Source organism: Dipodomys spectabilis, unplaced genomic scaffold (assembly GCF_019054845.1).
Source record: "Dipodomys spectabilis isolate Male_0828 unplaced genomic scaffold, ASM1905484v1 ptg000010l, whole genome shotgun sequence".
In the NCBI taxonomy this organism is placed as follows: Eukaryota; Metazoa; Chordata; class Mammalia; order Rodentia; family Heteromyidae; genus Dipodomys; species Dipodomys spectabilis.
The window spans coordinates 2,025,660-2,046,506 of record NW_024870687.1 but is presented as its reverse complement, the minus strand read 5'-3'; the positions used below and the strand labels follow the sequence as shown (position 1 = coordinate 2,046,506).

Here is a 20,847-nt window from a genome sequence, read left to right as displayed (position 1 = left end):
TGGCTGTAGGCCTGTGGATTTATTTCTGGATCTTCTATTCTGTTCCATTGGTCTTCGGGTCTGTTTTTGTGCCAGTACCATGCTGTCTTTGTTATTATAGCTCTGTAGTAGAGTTTGAACTTCAGCATGGATAGCCCTCCCATATTGTCTTTATCCCCTAGAATTGTTTTGGCTGTTCTAGGTCTTTTGTTGTTCCATATAAATTTTTGGACTGTTTTCTGTATTTCAGTGATGTACGTCATTGGGATTTTAATAGGAATTGCATTAAATTTGTATATTAGTTTTGGAAGTATTACCATCTTTACTATATTGTCGGCCTATCCAGGAGCATGGGAGGTCTTTCCATTTCCTAATGTCTTCTGCAATTTCTTTCTTTAACTTTTTATAGTTCTCATTAAATAGTTCTTTTACATCTTTGGTTAGGTTAATTCCTAAATATTTTATTTTTTGGGAGGTTATTGTGAATGGGGTTGCTCCCTTTATTTCCCTCTCTTCCTGTACGTTATCAGTGTATAGGAAAGCAACTGATTTTTGTGGGTTTATTTTGTATCCTGCTATTTTGCCGAAGTGACTTATGATTTCTAAAAGTTTGGGGATGGAGTTTTTGGGATCATGGACGTATAGTATCATGTCGTCTGCAAAAAGGGATAGTTTAACTTCTTCTTTCCCTATGCGGATCCCTTTAATGTCTTTTTCTTGCCTTATTCCCTGGCTAAGGGTTCTAGGACTATGTTGAAGAGGAGTGGAGACAGTGGGCATCCTTGCCTTGTTCCTGATTTTAGGAGGATTGGTTGTAGCTTTTCCCCATTAAGTATAATATTGGCTATTGGTCTGTCATAAATGGCTTTTATTGTTTTTAGAAATGTTCCTTCTATTCCTATTTTCTCCAGAGCTTATAGCATGAATGAATGTTGAATTTTATCAAAGGCCTTTTCTGCATCTGTGGCGATAATCATGTGATTCTTGACCTTGGCTCTGTTGATATGTTGGATTACATTTATTGACTTACGTATGTTAAACCATCCCTGTGTCTCTGGGATGAAGCCTACCTGATCATAGTGTATTATTTTTTTAATGTGTTTCTGGATTCTGTTAGCTAGAATCTTGTTAAGGATCTTTGCATCTGTGTTCATCAAGGAAATTGGCCTGTAATTCTCCTTTTTGGTTGGGTCTTTGCCTGGTTTGGGGATGAGTGTGATATTGGCTTCGTAGAATGAGTTTGGGATAGCTCCCTCCTTCTCTGTTTCTCTGAAGAGCTTGAGGAGTATGGGTATTAGTTCTTGTTTAAAGGTCTTATAGAATTCTGCTGTGAGTCCATCTGGTCCTGGGCTTTTTTTTGTTGGAAGACTTTTGATAGCTTCCTGTATCTCATTATAGGATATTGGCTTATTTAATTGGTTAACTTCTTCTTTGCTCAGTTTGGGTAACTTGTATTTCTCTAAAAATGCATCCATTTCTGCCAGGTTTTCTTCCTTTAGGGAGTATAGCTTTTGAAAGTAGTCTGTTAGAATTGTTTGGATATCTTGGGTACCTGTTGTGATGTTTCCGGTGGCATCCCTAATCCTATTAATGTGGGTTTCCTCTCTTCTTTTTTTAATTAATCTTGCCAACGGGCCATCAATTTTGTTTATTTTTTCAAAGAACCAGCTTTTTGTTTGGTTTATTTTGGTTATGGTTTTCTGATTTTCTAATTGGTTAATCTCTGCTCTTAATTTGGTTATCTGGCTTCGTCTAGTAGCTTTAGGTCCCATTTTTTCTTGTTTTTTCTAGCTGTTTTAGTTGCAACATGAGATTATTTACTTGGTCTGTCTCCATTCTCTTGATGTGGGCACTGAGGGCAATAAATTTGCCCCTCAGAACTGCTTTTGCTGTGTCCCACAAGTTTCTTTGTGAGGTGTTTTCATTTTCATTGAGTTGTAGGAAATGCTTTATTTCTTCTCTGTTCTCTTCTGTTACCCAGGCATTGTTAAGGAGTGTGCTGTTCAATTTCCATGTATTAGAGAAATTTCTGCGGTATGCTTTGTTACTGAGAGCTAGCTTGATTCCCCTGTGGTCAGATAGGATACAGGGGATTATGTCGATCCCTTTGTATTTGCTTAAGTTCCTTGCATGAACTATGATATGGTCTATTTTGGAGAAAGTTCCATGAGCTGCTGAGAAGAATGTGTACTGTGTTGTTTTAGGGTGAAATACTCGGTAGATGTCAGTTAATTCCGCTTGAAGTATGGCCTCACTTAATTCGGTAGCTTCTTTGCCAACCCTCTGGTTGGTAGACCTGTCCTTTGGTGAGAGTGGCGTGTTAAAGTCTCTTAGTATTATCATATTGGGATCTATTTTATTCTGTAAGTTTGAGAGCATTTGTTTGACATATCTGGGTGCACCAATATTTGGGGCATATAAGTTGATGATGGTTATATCCTCCTCTTGGATTGTTCCCTTTATTAATATGTAGTGCCCGTCCTTGTCTTTCTGTACTGATTTTAATGAAAAGTTTATTTTGTCAGATATCAGGATAGCTACACCTGCTTTCTTATTGGGGGCATTTGATTGGTAGATCCTTTTCCACCCCTTCACTCTGAGTTTGTTTGTATGTTTGGCTGAGAGGTGGGTCTCCTGAAGGCAACAGATGGATGGGTCTTGTTTTCTGATCCAGTCCTCAGTTCGTTTTCTTTTAATTGGCGAATTCAGCCCATTTATATTCAGAGAAAGTATAGAGAGATGCATTGTTGTCCCTGCCATTCCGTTTTCCTAAGTTTTTCTTCTTTCCTTTCCTCCTGTGCTTGCTCAGTTAGACTTTGAGTAATGCCTGTTTGGGGCAGGTCCCAGTTCCTGGTTGCTTTCTTCAGGTTGTGTCCCCCCTCTTAGAATTCTTTGTAATGCTGGCTTAATGTTTATGTATTCATTTAGTTTTTCTTTGCTATTAAAAGTTTTCAGTTCTCCATCAAATGTGAATGCTAGCTTTGCCGGGTATATCAGTCTCGGTTGGCAGTTATTGGCTCTCGGGGCTCGTATGGTGCTTTCCCAGGCTTTTCTTGCATTCATTGTTTGTGTGGAGAGATCTGCAGTGATTCTGATTTTTTTCCCATTGTAGTATAGCTCCTTCTTCATTTTTGCTGCATGCAGGATTGTTTCCTTATTATTCAGATCCATCATTTTTACTACAATGTGTCTAGAAGTGTTTCTCCTGGGATCTTGCTTGTTGGGTGTTAGATAAGCTTTTGTGATGTAGTTAAGATGGTCGTTTTTGAGGTGGGGAAATTTTTCATTGACTATCTTGTTAAATAGGTGTTGCATTCCCTTGCTCTGGAATTCCTCACCTTCGTCCACTCCGATTATGCGAAGGTTAAATTTTTTAGCATTATCTGCTTGCTCTTGAATTTCCCTTTGGTTTAATTTGAGTGATTTTTCCATATCTGTCACTTTTTGGTCCAGTTGGTGTATTCTGTCTTCTGTATCTGACACTCTACCTTCCATTTTGTTCACTCTGTTGACCGTGGCTTCTATTGTGGTTTGCATGGAGGAAATGGATCCCTTTATGGATTCAATGTTGGTTCTCAGAGTACTGATCTCACCTCTCACCTCATTGAGAGGTGAGATCAGTATGCATTACCTCTAATTTGGCGTTTATCTCACTTCTTACCGAGGTTTGTGCAGCTTCTATTTTTGCATCCAACTTTTGTTTGATATCCTGTATCTCTTTTGATAGTTCATCGTTGTGCTCTTTCATTTTCTGATCCATTTCTCGCTTTATTTCTTGAGTCATTGCCTCCAGCAACCCTTGGATGTAGCTTTTGTCTTCCATTCCTGCTTTGCTCCCACTGGGGCTCTCCCCTGCGTGGCTGCTGGCTTTTGAGGTGAGCTTGCTGTCCTGGGTGGTGTTAAACCTTGTGATTTTTCTCTGGGATTTTCGCATGGGGGTTCAGGAGACTGCTCTTCAATTTTGTTTTGGTGTGTCTGTCTTTGCTTGGTTGCTGATTCTGTATTGGTAGAGAGAGTCTGTGCCTGATCTAGGTTCTGTTGGGAGCCTATTTCCAGCTGCTATTCTGACTTACTTAGGATTCTCAGCTCTCTGCTGTAGATTGCTGGCAATTCCCGCCTTTGGAAGGGTTGAGCAGCCTAGACTGCTTGTGTTTGCTCCTATGGGTGCTCTTGGGAAGATCAGATGCTCTGGATGCACTCTCCCAAATACTGGAGTCTGCTATGGACCCCTGATGTGTTTTTGTTTGTTTGTTTTGGGCTGGTTGTGGGCTTGAACTCTAGGTTTGGGTGCTGTCCCTCAGCTCTTCAGCTCAAGGCTGGCACCCTACCATTTGAGCCACAGCACCACTTCTGACCCTTTTTGCTTTTGTGATGCTGAGGAATCAGATCCAGGGCCTCATACATCCAAGACTATCACTCTATTGCTGAGCCGCCTTATCAGCCTGAGCTCCTGCTTACTATCAGGTGCTGGCAGCCTATGTTGCCCAATTCCCAGCCTAGGGTATATGGGTGGAGTTTTGGTGGGGTTTGGGCTTCTCTTGTCCTGAGCCTCCAGGTCTTTTGTTGTCACAGGCGTGCTTCCCGGGGAGTGTTGTTTCCTGGTTTTCTCCCCTCTGTTGAGGCGTATGCTCAGCTTTTTACTTCAGTTGGGAGGAGTTGGTTGTGTTGTTCAGGCGCCGGATCCCCGGGCCTGGTTCCGGCCCCAGCCAGGAGCGCGCTCGTTAGGCCTGTGCTGATGTGTATACCACCTAGGTTATGCAGCCTGGAAGACACAGTTCAAATTTCTTCTACTGTTGGTAGTCTTGACCCAGGGGCACTGTTCCTGGCTTGGGCATTTAAGCTCCCTTCCAGGGGCACTCTTGCTCTGGCCTGGCCAGCAGAGTGTGCTCCACCGGCTGGTGGAGCTCTCGAACAGTTCCCAGTTTTAGTGGGTCCTGTGGTCCGGGTGTTGGGGTAGGGAGTCTAGGTCAGGGTCTGGGGATTCCCTCCAGCTTTGGTCTCCCTTGAGGGATACACTGTCCCCTGTGGGGTACTCACCCTGGAGCTGGTTGTTTCTGTGTGGTGTAGGTCGTCAGTTGTTGTTGCAATCCGAGTTCACTTGGGGTGGTTGCGGGCTGGGTTGCGCGGTCCCCGCCAGGTCGTTGTGATCGAGATTGGGCGGGTGGTCTGCCGACAGGTCCCTTTGTCGCGCTGCTGGTGCCGGGCGGCTTTGGCGGGATGGAGCCTCTCCGCTCCGGTGGAGAGTGAGGGGTGGGGGTGGGATCCTCGTGGAGACTCCCAGCTGGTAGGTTTCTCTGTTCCTGGTGATCCGCTGTTCTGCAATCCGGTACCTGGTGATCTGCAAGCGGCCCCCTGTGTCTCTGGGGCTCCGGCAGACCCCGTCGGGCCGGCTGGCCTGAGGCTTGGCGCACTGCCGCGCGGCCAGTAGAGGTTGGGGGAGGGGTCTTCGCTCTTCTCTGTTCTGAAATTCTTCTTTTCCTCTCTTTCTTTTTTTGTTATTTTCCACCTCTGGTTTTTCTCTGAGTGTTCGTCTTTTTGTTGTTGTCGGTCTCTTGGGGAGATTAAGTGTTGGAACTCGAACTCTCTTTTTGGTTGGAGAGAGCTGTGGAGTTTCCCTACTGCCCCGTCGCCATCTTGGTCCCCCCTCCCAGTACATTTTTAATACTAGTACGCTAATACCTGAGCCACAGCACAATTTGTGGATTTTTTTTAAACTGTAGTTGGCTAATTAGAGATGAGTCCATGGACTCACCTGCCTTGGCTGACCTTGAACACTGAGTCTCAGATGTGTGACCCTTGAGTAACTTTAATAACAAGTGTAAGCTACCTCAGTTTTGATTTTATCCTCTGAAATTGGCTCTCCCTTTTCTTCTTCTACCTTTCTTTTCATTTATTTACTTTATTCTTGTTTGTACTGGTCCCAAAGCTTGATCTCAAGATGTAGGTGCTGTCCCAGAAATCAGTCTCATTTCTGCCATTGGTGCCACAGCTCAACCTCCAGCTGTTTTTTTTTTTCTTTTCTTTATTTTTTTGGTGGTTCATTGGAGATAAGAGTCTCATGCAAAGCACTGAATACCTCAGGAAGCTGAAATCTGAGGATCACAGTTTGGAAGCCAGCCTGCAAAGGAAATTCCATGATTCTCTTTATCTCCAGTTAGCTGGTAGTGATCCCACCAAAAAGCTGAGATTGATAGAACTCCAGCCTTGAATAAAGTAGAACAAATTCAACTCCCATGACCTGCACACACAGAAAAATGACCAATGGATTTCCCTGCTTGGGCTTGCCTTTTAAATGGTATTTTCTGATTTAGTCCCCTATGTAGTTAATATAACATGTGTAAGCCACCAGTGATTGATTAATTTAAAACTCTGTCACTGGCTATTACTTTTCTTCTACACTTCTTTATTTCTTTTGTGGTGGTCCTTAGGCTTTAACTTGGGGCTTTGGTGTTTGTCTTTTTATGTCTTCTATATAACTTGTTTCAGTTTTGTTCTAATGTTTCATTTGTTTATGTTGCTTTTTATACCTTACATAAGTAATTTTTTTTTCTCACAAAAGTCACTTTTAGCTAGGTCCTGGTGGCTCATGCCTGTTATCTTACTCAGGAGGCTGACATCGAGGATCACAGTTTGAAGCCAGCACAGACAGAAAAATCTTGGAAATTCTTATCTCAACTACACTACCAAATGTACTAGAAGTGAAGATATGACTGAAGTAGTAAATTGCTAGACTTGAGCAAAAAACTCAGAGCCCAGGTCTCAAGTTCAAACCCTTGGACTGGCACAAAAAGAAAACTTTCATTAGCTTATATTATACTAGGATTACTGGTGTGAGACACCAGTTGGTTTTAAGAACCAACTTTTGTAGCAGCTGCCACTTTTGATGTTTTCCCTAGGAACTTTTTTGTTGTTTTTTTTCCATGCCTTATATTTACATTCCATTAAATGTGGGAACCTGCCATTTTGGGTGCTTTGGTGGTGGGGTCTTCCTGCAGCTTCACAATAAACTTCTATGATGTCACAACCTCTTTTTCCATCACAACCGATAGGTGTCAGCCACTGATCTCACCCTTATGTGGACTTAGATACACAAGGAGGAAAAAAATTATTAGGAGAAATGACTATTAACAAGACCACGGCTTGATGAGTTTTCCTGACTGAATTCTGAGATTACATGAGCAGAGCAGGCTCACCTCTACACAAGGCTACTGAGCACTAAGGCTCATCTCTACACAAGGCTACTAAGCACTAAGGACCAGGCACTGTTGTAGGCAACTGGAGAAACATGTGAATACAGTTATGAGTGGCCTTCTCCATGCAATTTTCATGCTGAAGGAGAAAACCAGAAATCCCAATGATAATATCAATGAATCAGAAGGATGGTGATCTGGGGAGACAGCTTCACATTGAGGATGGGAGGAAGAGACATATGATCTAACAGCAGGGGACTTCATCCATGCAATTACTGCTTTTCCAGACTGGCACCAATCTCAATCCCAGATCTCATCCTTCTGAGTAGCCAATTATAGGTATGAAGCTCCTGCAGTGGGCTCTTTGATATCAATATCTACAACCAATGTGTGCTAAGTTTCTTGGAAGTTTCTTGAGAGGAAGGTTCAAAATTAAGCATATTATGTATCCTAAACATTCATTTCATTATCTTCTAATTATCTGAATATGAGCTGTATTCCTCACTTTTGGAAAAATCAAGACAATTTTTTTCATTGTTCAAATCCTGGGGAGGGAAGGAAAATCACAGCTTCTTTGCCAAACTAGCAAGTAATAGTCATTTCAACTTACCAGTTTTTCCAAATAGTATGTCTTGTCCTTGATGGATTTTTCATCTTCAACAATGTTAGATGGATGAAATTATAAATGGGAGAAAAGCAACCACATAGTAGCAAGTTTATCACAATGACATATAATCTATCCACTTTCTACCCAATGAAAACATTTGCCACAAGAATTAAAAAACTTGAATAAAAACTTGGAGATTCTTACTCTTTATACAAAGTTGTTTTTTTTTTTTTCTGTCAGTCGTGGGGCTTGAACTCTGGGCCGAGGGGCAGTCCCTTAGCTATTCAGCTCAAGGAAAGCACTCTAGCACTCAAGCCACAGCACTACTTCTAGTTTTCTGGTGGTTATTTGTAGATAAGCTTCATGGAGTTTCCTGCCCAGGCTGGCTTTGAACTGCAATCTTCAGGTCCCAGCCTCCTGAGTAGATAGGAATACAGACATGATCCACCAGCACCTAGCCAAACTTGTATTTTCTTCAGTTTTGCTGGCTTGAATGATTACCAAGGAAAAAATAGAACCTAAAATTGTTAGTTTGTGCTAAAATTTGCAATAGTTTTACCACGAAGAATAGTGAAATATTTAGAATTACATATTTTGAGAAAATGTAGCTTATTAGCTTTTATTGTTCTAAAATAATAGAATCTATCTCCTTTTTTGTAGACACTGTACTCTGAGTTCAGAACTTGTACTTGTTGACAGACACTCTATTCTGTGAGCCACATCTTTCTCATTTTTAAATCAATCATCATTTAAATAATTTGAAGCTCACAAGGCATCTTTTGTTAAGATTAAATAAAATAAGCCTAAACTCCTGCCTTTTGAGTAACAGAAGAAATCCTAATATCTAGAATATATAGACAAAAAATGAAACACCCTAAGAACAAATAATTTAATCAATAAATAGGCAAGTGAATTGACTAGATAGTTCCCCAAAACTGATGTAGGTGTCTAAGGAATAAATGAAAATATTCAACACCTTTAGTAATCAAGGAAATGCAAATCAAATCTATGTTGAAGTTCATGTCTGCCTAATCAGAATGCCTATTAAAAAAGAAAACAGAAATACTTGCAAGGAGGTGGGGAACGATATCTTACACAATGATGGCAATTAAGTGAATCATTGCAGCCCCAACAGAAATCAGTGTGGAAGTTCCACACAAGAAATCATACATATACACCTGAAGAAATGTAAGTCAGCCTTATCTGCACACACATTTTTTACAGCATGATTCAAAATAATCACATTCCAGAATTGGCCACCACAGGCAGAAAAGTGTGTAAAACTGTTATCTCCAATTAACAATTAAAAAATCTGGGAGTAGAACTGTGTACCAAGTTGCAGAGTACCAGCCTTGATGGAAGGAAGCCAATCAAGAGATTAATGTCCTAGGTTCAAGCCTCAGGACAGGCAAACACACACACACACATGCAAACACACACACACACACACACACACACACACACACACACAATGATTCCTATATTTTTTAGCCAAGTTTCTTATTCCCCTAAGATTCATACATCTATGACAGATCTAAATATAATGGGAAAGATATATTTATAATGATAAACTTCTACTGAAGAACCCAATTTTTTTCTTGTTTTGTTTTGTTTTTGTGGCCTTTGGACTTGAACTCATGGCCTGAGTGCTGTCCGTGTGCATTTTCCCTCAAGGTTGGTGCTCTACCACTTAGATACAGTGCCACTTCCGGGTTTGTGGTAGTTTGTTGGAGATAAAGAGTCTCAAGACTCTGTCCTCCACACACTGATTTCTAACTGCAATTCTCAGATTTCACATTCCTGAATTGGTAGAATTAGAGGCCTGATCCACCAATGCTGGGCTAGAACCTGAGTATTTTCACCATTTCTCATTGGAAGATTTCAATTCTTTTTCCTCCAGAACACTTGCCAAGCACAGTTCTCTCTGGATGGTAATCAAGCAAATACAGAGGCACTAGTAGCTCACACCTGTAAATCCTAGCTACTGAAAAGTCTGAGATATGAGGATAGTGGTTCAAGGCCAGCCCAGACAGGAAAATCTGGGAGACTTTTAGTCCCAATTAACCACAAAGAAAAATGCCATATGTTGAGTTGTGGCTCAAGAAGTAGAGCTCTACCTTGATCAAATACCTCAGGGATAGACCTCAGGCCCTGAGTTTAAGGCCCAAGACCAGTGCACATTCAAACACACACAATTTAATAACATGGTTCTCAAACCTAGCAAGTTGCCATCCTAATCCATTAATGTCATGCTTTGTTATGAGAACTGGAAAAGTCTAACGTCTGGCGTGGGCTGGTAAACAGCATCTGGATATAGTAATTAGCTCACAGCCAGTCAGACCAACCCAGACCGGAAACAGGATTGAGGTGGTGCAGGCACATGGCCCCTACTCCCCTATTCACCCAGACTAATCAGGAGTGAGGTGACACAGGCAAGCAGCCCCCACTCACCCAGACCGGAAGACAGAGTGAGGTGACAAGGGCACCAAGCCCAGACTTATCCAGCCAGGAAGCAGTAGTGAGGTGATGCAAGGACATGGCCCCTACCCACCCAGACCAGATGAGGTGACACAGGCACCATGGCCCTTACTCCCCCACTCTTGCAGACCAGAAGCAGGAGTGAGGTGACACAGGCACGTGGCCCCCACTCACCTAGAGTGGAAGCAGGAGTGAGGTGAAACAGGCATGCAGCCCACACTCACCCAGACCAGAAGTAGGAGCGAGCTGGTGCAGGCACACGGCTCCTACCCACCCAGACCAGAAGCAGGAGTGAGGTGACACAGGCATGCGGCCCCTACTTATCTAGCCAGGAAGCAGAAGTGAGGTGATGGTCGCATGCCACACCAGAGGCATGATCCTAGCATTCCATGGCAGCTCCCTTCTCTCCCAGCCTTTGTGAAGGGCTGCTAGGTTCCATGATGCACTCCGGAGGTCAAGGGGCTGGAGCCAAGGTTGCTGCTGCCCTCCCCCAACTGTTACTGCACCTGCTGCAGCTATGGAGCAAATTTAATAAGTTCCAATTCACAGACCATATACTATGAACTATTAGTATCTTCAGGTACCATATTCCACTTGCTAGTCACTTAATTTTATAGTTGCCAATGTCTTAAGTGTTCACTGACTTGTAAATATGCTGGAATGGAAATCCTAATATCCCTGATGTCTTTTAATTTCTAAGAATGATGATTTTGAAATGACCCTTTCTGAAGAGAAGAGGAGGGGACATAGACCCAACTGTTCGAGAGTGCCTTTGGGTGACACTCTATTGGCCCAAGAATGAGTCGACACAGCTGGTATCCAGTTGTTTTGTGTTAGTCTTTGGGTCATGTTTTCTGTTTGGCCTTGGAGTCTTAGGCTTCTCTTCGTAGACACAGAAGATGGGAAAGTAATTGCCAAGACTTATATAGTCAGGAGCCATTTACTTCCTGCCCTTCTGAAATGGCATCTCACTACATAGCCAAGATGGCCTTGAACTTATTTTGCTTCTGCTTCAGCCTCCCAAGTGATGGAATTACAGGCTTACCATACCATGCCCAGCTATCTCTCATGGACCATTTGAAATAGAAAAATCATGACATGTGCGCTATATCTACTAAGAGACTTGTGCAAAGACCAAATAATTACAACCCAGTTGTTAAGAATATAGACTCATATTCAACTGAATTACAAATTCAATTTTGGTTTCTTACCTACTTTTGGTTAAATAGGTAGACACTATATCACTGAGCTTTATTCACTTGTACAGAAATGTGGATGGTGCCAGGGACAGGTAGCTCATGCCTATAACATTACTCAAGAGGCTGAGATGTAAGGATTGTGTTTTGAATCCAGCCCGGGCAGAAAAGTCACCATTAGAATAGGAGGACAAGAGCCAAACTGATGAGCCAGATACTCTTCTGAAAAATGGTTTAATATGGTAGATTGTTTCCCACATGTCAGTTTGTCCTTCTGCTTGTAGATAGAAAATTTATAAGGCTCAGAAAAGGATTCAAGCTCTCGGTTAAACCATACTGTAGCCATTTTCATTTTTATTAAAGGAATAATCAATTTAGACATTGGTAGCTCATGCCTATAATCCTTGCTGTTTAGGAGGCTGAGATCTGAGGAACATAATTTCAGGCCAGCCCAAGCAGAAAGTCCATGAGACTTGTCTCCAATTAAGCAGTGATAAACCCAGAAGAAGAGGTATGCCTTAATAGAGTACTATTCCTAAGGAAAAAGCTTTATTTAAGCTGCCCTAAAACTTCTGGTGATATGTTGGGACATTGCCATGTACAATGCTGCTGGACCCTGCCTTCCTTTGGTGTGTTTGCCTAGAGCCTGGCTTTCACTCCTGTGGATATAGGCTGTTTAGCCCACAACCTTGGGGGTGGCATGATCCGTGTATGGAATATACTGCCCAGACAAACAACTATGATGTAAGCAATGATTGACAAGGTGTTAGTCCAAAGTTACAATGGTAAGGATGTATTCTGTTTAGCTTTTTTCTTTAGTTAATTACTTTATAAAGTTTATCTGCTTATTTAATGTACTCTAGGAAATCAAAAGTTAATATTTGGGATTTTTGGCACAATTTGCAACTAGGCAAGTAAGAGCACCCATTGTCCCCAAATTCAACATTTAAAATTATTAAAACTTTGTTCAGATATTTTAGTCATCAGAAATTTGAGCCAGGGATGGGAGCTCACACTTGTAATGCTAGCCGCTGGGTCTTGACAGATACAGAGAGGATTATGATTTGATGTTAGCCCAGGAAAAACATTCAAAATATTGGATCTCAATTAATATTGAACCCAATGCATTGTGCTTCTTATTTCATCTACTCAGAAAGGGTAAAAAGAAGGATTATGGTCCATGCTGGCCTGGTCATAGACATAAAACCCTACCACAAAAATAGCTAAAGCCGAGCCGGGCGCAGGTGGCTCATGCCTGTAATCTTAGCTACGCAGGAGGCTGAAATCTGAAGATCACAGATCAAAGCCAGCCCAGGCAGCCCAGTGAGACTCATATATCCAATAAACCACTAGAAAACCAGAAGTGGTACTGTGGCTCAAACAGTAGAGCCCTCACCTTGAGCTGAAGAACTCAGGGACAACACCCAGGCACAGAGTTCAAGTAACATAACCAACAAAAGAAAAATGAGGGCTGGGAAGGTGGTCAGTGGTAAAGCGTTTGCCTTGCATGCATGAGGCCCTGGGTTCGATTCCTCAGCACCACATAAGCAAAAAAAAAAAAGCCAGAAGTGACGCTATGGCTCAAGTGAAGAGTTGAGGGACAGCACCCAGGCCCAGAGTTCAGGCCCCATGACTGGACCCCCTCCCCACCAAAAGAAAGAAAGAAAGAAAGAAAAATAACTAAAGCCAAAAAAAAGCAGGTGTATGGCTCATCTGGTAAAGTACCTACCTAAAGTGCATGAGGCCCTGAGTTTAAGTTCTAGGATAGAAAGGGGGAAAGGATGTGAAGGAATAGAAGGAAGAAAAGAAGGAAGAAAAGAAGGAAGGGAGGAGTTATTCTGTATCTTGTACTTGCCTAGCTATTTCATTAAGGTGGCTTCTCATTCCTTTTTTTTTTTTTTTTTTTTTGGTCGGTTGTGGGGCTTGAACTCAGGTCCTGGATCCTGTCCCTGATCTTTTGTGCTCAAGGGTAGTGCTCTACCGCGTTGAGTTACATTGTCACTTACGGTTTTCAGTGATTAATTGGAAGTAAGAATCTCATAGAGTTTCCTTCCTAGGCTGGTGTTGAACCTTGATCCTCAGATCTCAGCCTTCTAACTATCTAGAATTACAGGTATGAGCCATTGGCTCTGGTCACTCATTTGTTTTCTTTCTTTTTATTTGTAAATCATGGGACTTGAACTCTGGGTGCTGTCCCTGAGCTCTTCAGCCTAAGTGAAGTGCTCTACCACTTGAGCCAGAGCCCACTTCTGGTCTTCTGGTGGTTAATTGAGGATAAGAATCTCATGAGCTTTCCTACATGGGTTGGCTTTGAACTGCAATCCTCAGATCTCAGCCTCTTGAGTAGTTAGGATTACATGTGTAAGCCACCTGCACCCAACTTCCTCATTTATTTTCTCATGGTGAGTTCAAGCTGATTTCTCTACTCCTTGTAGTTCCTAGCAACTACAAAGTAGGCCTAGAGGTACCTCATCCTTTACAGTACTCCTTAGGACCAAGTGACTGCTGAGTGCAGGAAAGCAGATGAGGCCAATATAAAATACAATACTATCTATCTATCTATCTATCTATCTATCTATCTATCTATCTATCTATCTATCTATCTATCTATCCATCCAGTGGAGAGAACTAACACAGTCCCCCACTACCACAAATTATGCAGTCGAATTTCCCACATTTGGGGAAATCTCAGGGGTCAGCAAATCTGGAGTGCAATAGATAAGCCTGGCCCTGTGAAAACCACCTTCATGATCATAGTATCTCCCCTGCCAGGTAAGTAACAAGGCTGACTTGGTATTTAAAAAACTAACAAACATGTGAGAGTAGTTCACATTTGTAATCCTAGCTACTCAGAATGCTGAAATCTGAGGATTAAGCTTTAAATACTAGATAAATTTTGCTGAATTTTTATTAAAGCTCCTTTGGTGTTTTTAATTGAAGGTTTTATTTATTTTCTTATTTTACTGTTTCTTACTGTGACTACCAAAAAGCTGAGTGACTTCCATGGCTTGTATTCCTGGATTACTTTGGAGGTGCTCTAAGACTTCATCAGAGGCCAGACTTGTTCTACTCAGTTGAGTAGCTAGCCACAACGCTGTAAGCGACAATACTTACAGTAAGCAAAATTACATAAAATTAAAAATTCAGACACACAGTTACACTAGCCATATTTCAAATAAAAATAGAATTCAAGTTTCAGTGAATGTTAGTAAAGTTTTAATGCATTCATTTTATCTGTGTCCCCTGTCACACTGCCACAGAAGAATGGAATAGTTACGGCATATCATGTGACTCCCAAGGCCTGGATGTACTCACTCTGTTCCTTTACAGAAAATGTTTGCCTGACCATGTACCCTAGTGAATATCATTATGCAGAGCTACCCTCTTTTCTATATGCTGTTATTTCTCCCTATCCTTTTCTCCCTCCCTCTCTCTTCCCTCACCCAATCCCTCCCTCTCCTTGTTTTAGGGATCAAAACTCATGCATGGTAAGCTGCTAAGCTGAATCCCAGCCCTGTGTATGATTTTGTGTTTGGTGAGGGGGTACTTTTTCAGGGCTTGAACTTTGGCCCTGGACACTATCTCAACTTTCTTCCTTCCTTCCTTCCTTCCTTCCTTCCTTCCTTCCTTCCTTCCTTCCTTCCTTCCTTCCTTCCTTCCTTCCTTCCTTCCTTCCTTCCTTCCTTCCTACCCTCCTTCCTTCCTTCCTTCCTTCCTTCCTTCCTTCCTTCCTTCCTTCCTTCCTTCCTTCCTTCCTTTCTCTCTTTCATTTTGTCAGTCATGGGGCCTGAACTCTGAAATCAGGGCCTGGTCACTGTCCCTCAGCTCTTTAGATGAAGGATAGTGCTTTACCATTTGAGCCACAGCACCACTTCTGGCTTTTTCCGACTTATGTGGTGATGAGTAATGGAACTCAGGGCCTTATGCATGCAAGACAATCACTCTACCCCTAAGCAACCTTCCCAGCCCTCATTTTATTTTAAAAATAAAATTCAAAACATGCCTTTTATGAATCCTCATTCAATTTATTGAAACATAGTATATATTCTTTAAGCTGTTTTTAAAATATTTTTAGTGTAAAAATATTGTACAGAAGGTTTACAGTTACATGAGTAAAGTAGTGGGCACATTTCCTAGCGAGCATTGTCACCTCCTCCTTTCTTTTTCCCCAAACATCCCTTCCCTCCCCACCTTCCCAACACCTCCCATCCCCGACAAATGTTGTAAAGTTTGTTTTCAACATAGTGTTTTGTACATCTCATTGTTACAATGGGTTAAACTGTATCCTTATTTAAGCATCTTGTTATGTACATATAAGATGCAGGTCACCAGAAACAAATACAGGGAAAACAGAGTAATACCCTAGAGGAAGAACATACCAGAGAAACAAAAAAAATCACATAGTACATTATAAATATGTTAAAAACAATAGCAAGGAAGAAAAAAGCACTTGAGTTACTGTCTTGAGGTTTATTTCACTTAACATCATCTTATATGGTCATATGTACATAGCTTTTGATTTTTTCTTCTTGTCCTAGACATATACTAGTTATTGAAAAAAAGGGAAACTATAAGACCTACGTTTTGGGGGGGCCTGGCCTACTTCACTTAATATAATTTTTTCCAAGTCTTTCTATTTCCTAACAAGTGGGGTGATGTAATTCTAATGGAGGCATAGAATTCCATTGTGTATATGTGTGTGTGCGTGTGTGTGTGTGTGTGTGTGTATATACATGTATATGTATATATACATATATGTCACATTTTCTTGATCCATTTATCTACTGAGGGACATTTGGGTTGGTTCCATATCCTAGCTATGGTTAAATAATGCTGCAATAAACAGTTGTGCTGGTAGCTTTAATATAGCCTTGTTTGTGATCATTTGGGTAAATGCTCAAAAGTGGGATTGCTGGGTCATAGGGAAGCTCTATGTGGAGTCTTTTGAAGAATATCCATACTGCTTTCCAAAGTGGATGAACTCCCACCAACAATGCAGTAAGGTTCCTTTTTGACCACATCCCCTCCATCATCTGTTATTATTAGAGTTCTTGATTAGAGCCATTCTAACTGGGGTGAGGTGGAATCTCAACATTGTCTTGATTTTCATTTCTTTTATGGCTAGAGAAGTTGAGGGTTTCTTCATGTGTCTATTGGTCATTCCTATTTCCTCTTCAGAGACCTTTCTCTTTAAGTCTTTAGCCTACTTATTTATGGGGCAGTTGTTTCTTTGAGGATTTGTTTTTGGGGAATTTAATTTTTTGAGTTCTAAATATATTTTAGATATGAGACCCTTGTCCATTGTATGGCTAGTGAAGATCTTCTCCCAATACTTGGGCTTTCTATTGATCTTGCTAGCTATGTCCTTTGCCATGTAGAAGCTCTGCAGTTTCATGCAATCCCATTTGTCCAACCTTTCTATGATTTGATGTGTTTCTGGGTCTTTATTAAGAAATTTCAGCATGTGCCAAGGAGACCTAGAGGTTCTCCTCTTCCTTCCTGTAATGTTTTCAGGGTATCTGCTTTGACTCCAAGGTCTTTGATCCATTTGGAGTTGATTCTGTTGCAGGGTGCTATATAAGGATTTAGTTTTAGTTTTCTACTGGTGTGAAACATAGTATATGTTTTATAAGTCTTTGTCCATCTCTCTAGAGCCCTCCACAAGTTTATATGTATTTGTAGCTTGAGAAGGGAAATAAGATTTAAATCAGGACAGTAGGAGGCTATGGTTTATAAGGCTCATTTGAGACCCTTTTGGAAGGAATGTTGACTTTTTCCATCTGATGTCCTACAGATGACAACCTTGGTACAGGTATTGAGTAGACTGTCATAGGATAGGAAGCTTGTATTGATTTCTCCTGACTTTCCCCTGGGGACAAAGAAGGTGAAGTAGCCATGAGCATGAATCTGTAGAGGGATTGCAATTTATTTGTATTGACTGTGTATTTCTAGTTACTGTTCCCACAGGACAGTGGGTAAAAGTTTTTTTCCTTTCCTACTTTAGCTGTAACTAGTTATTTTTCATTTTTTAAATTTTATTTTATTGTAAAGAGTCTATAGAGGGGTTAGAGTTAAGTAAATAAGGCAATGAGTACATTTCTGGTCAAGCATTGTTACTCCTTCCCTTGTTTTTCTTCCACTATCCCTTACCTCCCTCACCTCCTGCACTCCTCCTCTCCCCACCCGAAACTCTAAAGTTCATTTCCAACATACGGTCTTATGGATATCACTGTTGCAACGGGTCATCCTGTGTCCTTGTTTTAGCATTTTGTTATTTCCCTTCCCCTCCCCAAATTAGAAAAATGTATATACAAGATGCAGGGTATCAAAATCAAGTACAGTGACAAAAGGGGATATACCACAGGGGAAAGAATATACAAATGAAACCAAACACTTACATAATAAACCTAAAACAACAACAACAAATGAACCCCAAGATATAGTGATTTGTTTTTATAAGACATTTAGTCTAAAACTCCCTAGACATCTTAAGTTTGGACTATTTCTTTTTTTTTTCTGGCAGTCCTGTGCTTTGAACTTAGGGCACTCTACGGCTTAAGCCCCAAAGCACCACTTCGAGTAGTATATCTTATATAAAGTGTCATAACTTTCCAGCCTAGGCAGGTTTCAAATAATGATCCTTAGTTCTCAGCTTCCTGAGTATCTAGGAGTACAAGTATGAGCCACTAGCACCTGGCTTGAATAATCCCATAGTTTTAACTACAGTTGTTTTCAAATCCCCTACCAACAATGCTTTCTCATACTTTTTGAAGTTATCTCTAAATAGCTTAGGAAGGAGTTTAAGCATTGCTTAATCATTTTTTCACTTTCATTAGTATATACTAGTTGCACACACTGAGAGGTTTGATGGAGTTACTTCCACACACGCATATGATATACTTGCTCACATTCATCCTGACTTCCCAGTGCCCAGCCCTTGAATTCAAGGCCCAGAACTACTGTGCACATGCAAACATTCACGGAGACATACAAACACACACACACACACACACACACACACACACACACACACACACACACACACACACACACAGCAGAACAATTAGCAAAGGTTATATTGTGGATCAGGAACTGCAAGGAAACATGGGAAGGTAGATTGTCTTTTCCCAGTTTCTCTGTCTTCCTCCATTCTCTGCTTTTCCTCAGAACAACTCAAGTCCTCCACACCTCACTTCTGTCTGTTTTGAACACCCTGAGCTTGGCTTCCAGTATGCCATTCATAGGGAGCTGCCCTTGCCTGGATAGATGATCCTCAAAGTAAGCAGAGGGTCTCAGGTTATATGTTATTTTTCCATTTGGAGTGTGAATGAAGGCCCTGAGACCATAAGCAGCCTCTTGAAGTATATGAACAGCTGTATTGAACTACAAGACTCACCTCAGAAAACAAGCAGAGGAAATGGGATGCAGAATACACAATCTGAACCAATAGATCTATAGGTGACTGAGAGTCAATTTCCACATTAATGGCATGAATACAAGGGTGAGTCCATTTGAAGAGAGGTCTCCAACAATTTCATGGGACCCCATGGACAAGCCTGGCAGGAAGACACGTGTATGTGTGTGTGTGTGTGTGTGTGTGTGCCTGAAGGCTGGGCTTGGGCTCAGGCTGAGGCTGAGTGCAGCCTGCCCTTATGCCTTTTTTTGGTGCTCTACAACTTCATCCACAGCTCCACTTCTGACTTTTTTGGTAATTGATTGGAGATGAAATTCTGATGGACTTCCTTACCATGGCAGGCTTCAACTGTGATCTTCAAATCCCAGCCTCATGAGTAGCTAGTATTAAAGAAGTGAGGCACTGGAACCTGTCAGGAAGCCTCTTAAATAACAGAGCTATTTTTAGGGAGACAAGAAACACCTCAGTCCAAAAGATGGTGTTGAGTTTTCATGTTTTAAAAGAAAAAATGCACTCAATAGTAAAGTGTGAAGTAATATTGAAGGAAAGAAGACAGGAAACTTTCATAAATCTGGCATTGTGAAAGCCCATCGGACATGAGTCTTTCATATAGAAATCAAAATAATATCTATGTGGCAACATTGAGACTCACCCATGTGGTCACGTGAACTGGTTGAAGACCTATTCTCACACTGACATACCTTCAAAAGTCTGGGATTCTGCTCTGTGGAAGATGTTTCCCAGTCACACTTGTAAGTCTCTTAGTTCTGTTTTTCACACTTCTCATCCCTCATTTTTAGTATTCACCAAGTATCTTTTCCATTGCTGCTCCAGAAGATGCTTTCAATGTCACTGTAAAGATTCATCTAATAAGAGAAACATGTTCGAAGAACTTTAATACTTATATTAATAATATCATTACTAATAAAGAGTATTATTCAAGAACTACTTTAAGATAAATAAAACATGATTTGGAGCAGTTATGTATATTCCTAGGCCATTACAAATCTGTAGTTACTGCAATCTTACAATACAAATGTTCTTAAGAAAGAAAAAGTGTTGATAATATAAGCAACCCAGTAGTTGTTGAATGAGATAAATACAGTGAGGACTTCTGTTGAGCTAGTACACACTGGTTCTTGCTCTGAAAGCATCACCTATCTGTTCTGAGAGCCAGTCAGGCTTAAGTAGGACACATGCTTCTGGATAACAGACCTGCCTGGCATTCACTGCCTAAGTCCATTCAGGCTCACAGCCCATAGGCAATATAGAACAACCTTCAGAACAGTCATCCTGACTTTAAAGCTCAAGCCTCTAATCCTAGCTCAACAGCAGACTGATGTCTGAGGATTGTGGTTCAAAGTCACCCTGGGCAGCAAAGTCTTATCTCCAGTTAACCAGAAAAAAGCCACAGTGGGAGGGATAAACTGAGAGCAAGGTAAAGGGTGTAATTGTCCCCCAAAAAATGTATTCATTACCTGACAACTGTTTAATTTAATTGACTTAACTGTTACCCCTCTGAACATCATATTCCTAATAATATTTTTTTAAGAAAAGGAAAGATGAGGCTGGGAAGGTGGCTCAATGGTAGAGTGCTTGCCTTGCATTCATGAGGCCTTGAATTCAATTCCTTGGTACCATATAAGCAGAAAGAAAGCTGGAAGGCACGCTGTGGCTCAAGTGGTAAAGCACTAGCCTTGATCTGAAGAGATGAGGGACAGTGCCCAAGCCCAGAATTCAGGCCCATGACTGACAAAAAAATAAAGAAAAGGAAATAAAAAAGGAAGAGTATTGCTGCCAGGCTCAGTGGCCAAGCCTGTAATCTTAGCTATTAATGAGGCTGAGGATCAGTGATTGAAGCCAACTTGGGTAGGAAAGCCTATACTTTTATCTCCAATTATGTACAAAAAAAATCTAGAAGTAGAGTTGTGGCTCCAGTGGTAAAGCAGTAGCCTTGAGGGGAAAAAACATAAACTACAGGGA

At 41.2% G+C, this 20,847-nt stretch overlaps 1 non-coding gene across 1 annotated transcript; it reads right to left on the bottom strand.

Annotated features, from left to right (window-relative positions):
• Positions 1-14,066: 14,066 nt before the first annotated feature.
• On the bottom strand, positions 14,067-14,230 carry LOC122128125. Its single transcript, XR_006151375.1, has one exon. It is a non-coding gene; the product is annotated as a U1 spliceosomal RNA (small nuclear RNA).
• Positions 14,231-20,847: the final 6,617 nt, after the last annotated feature.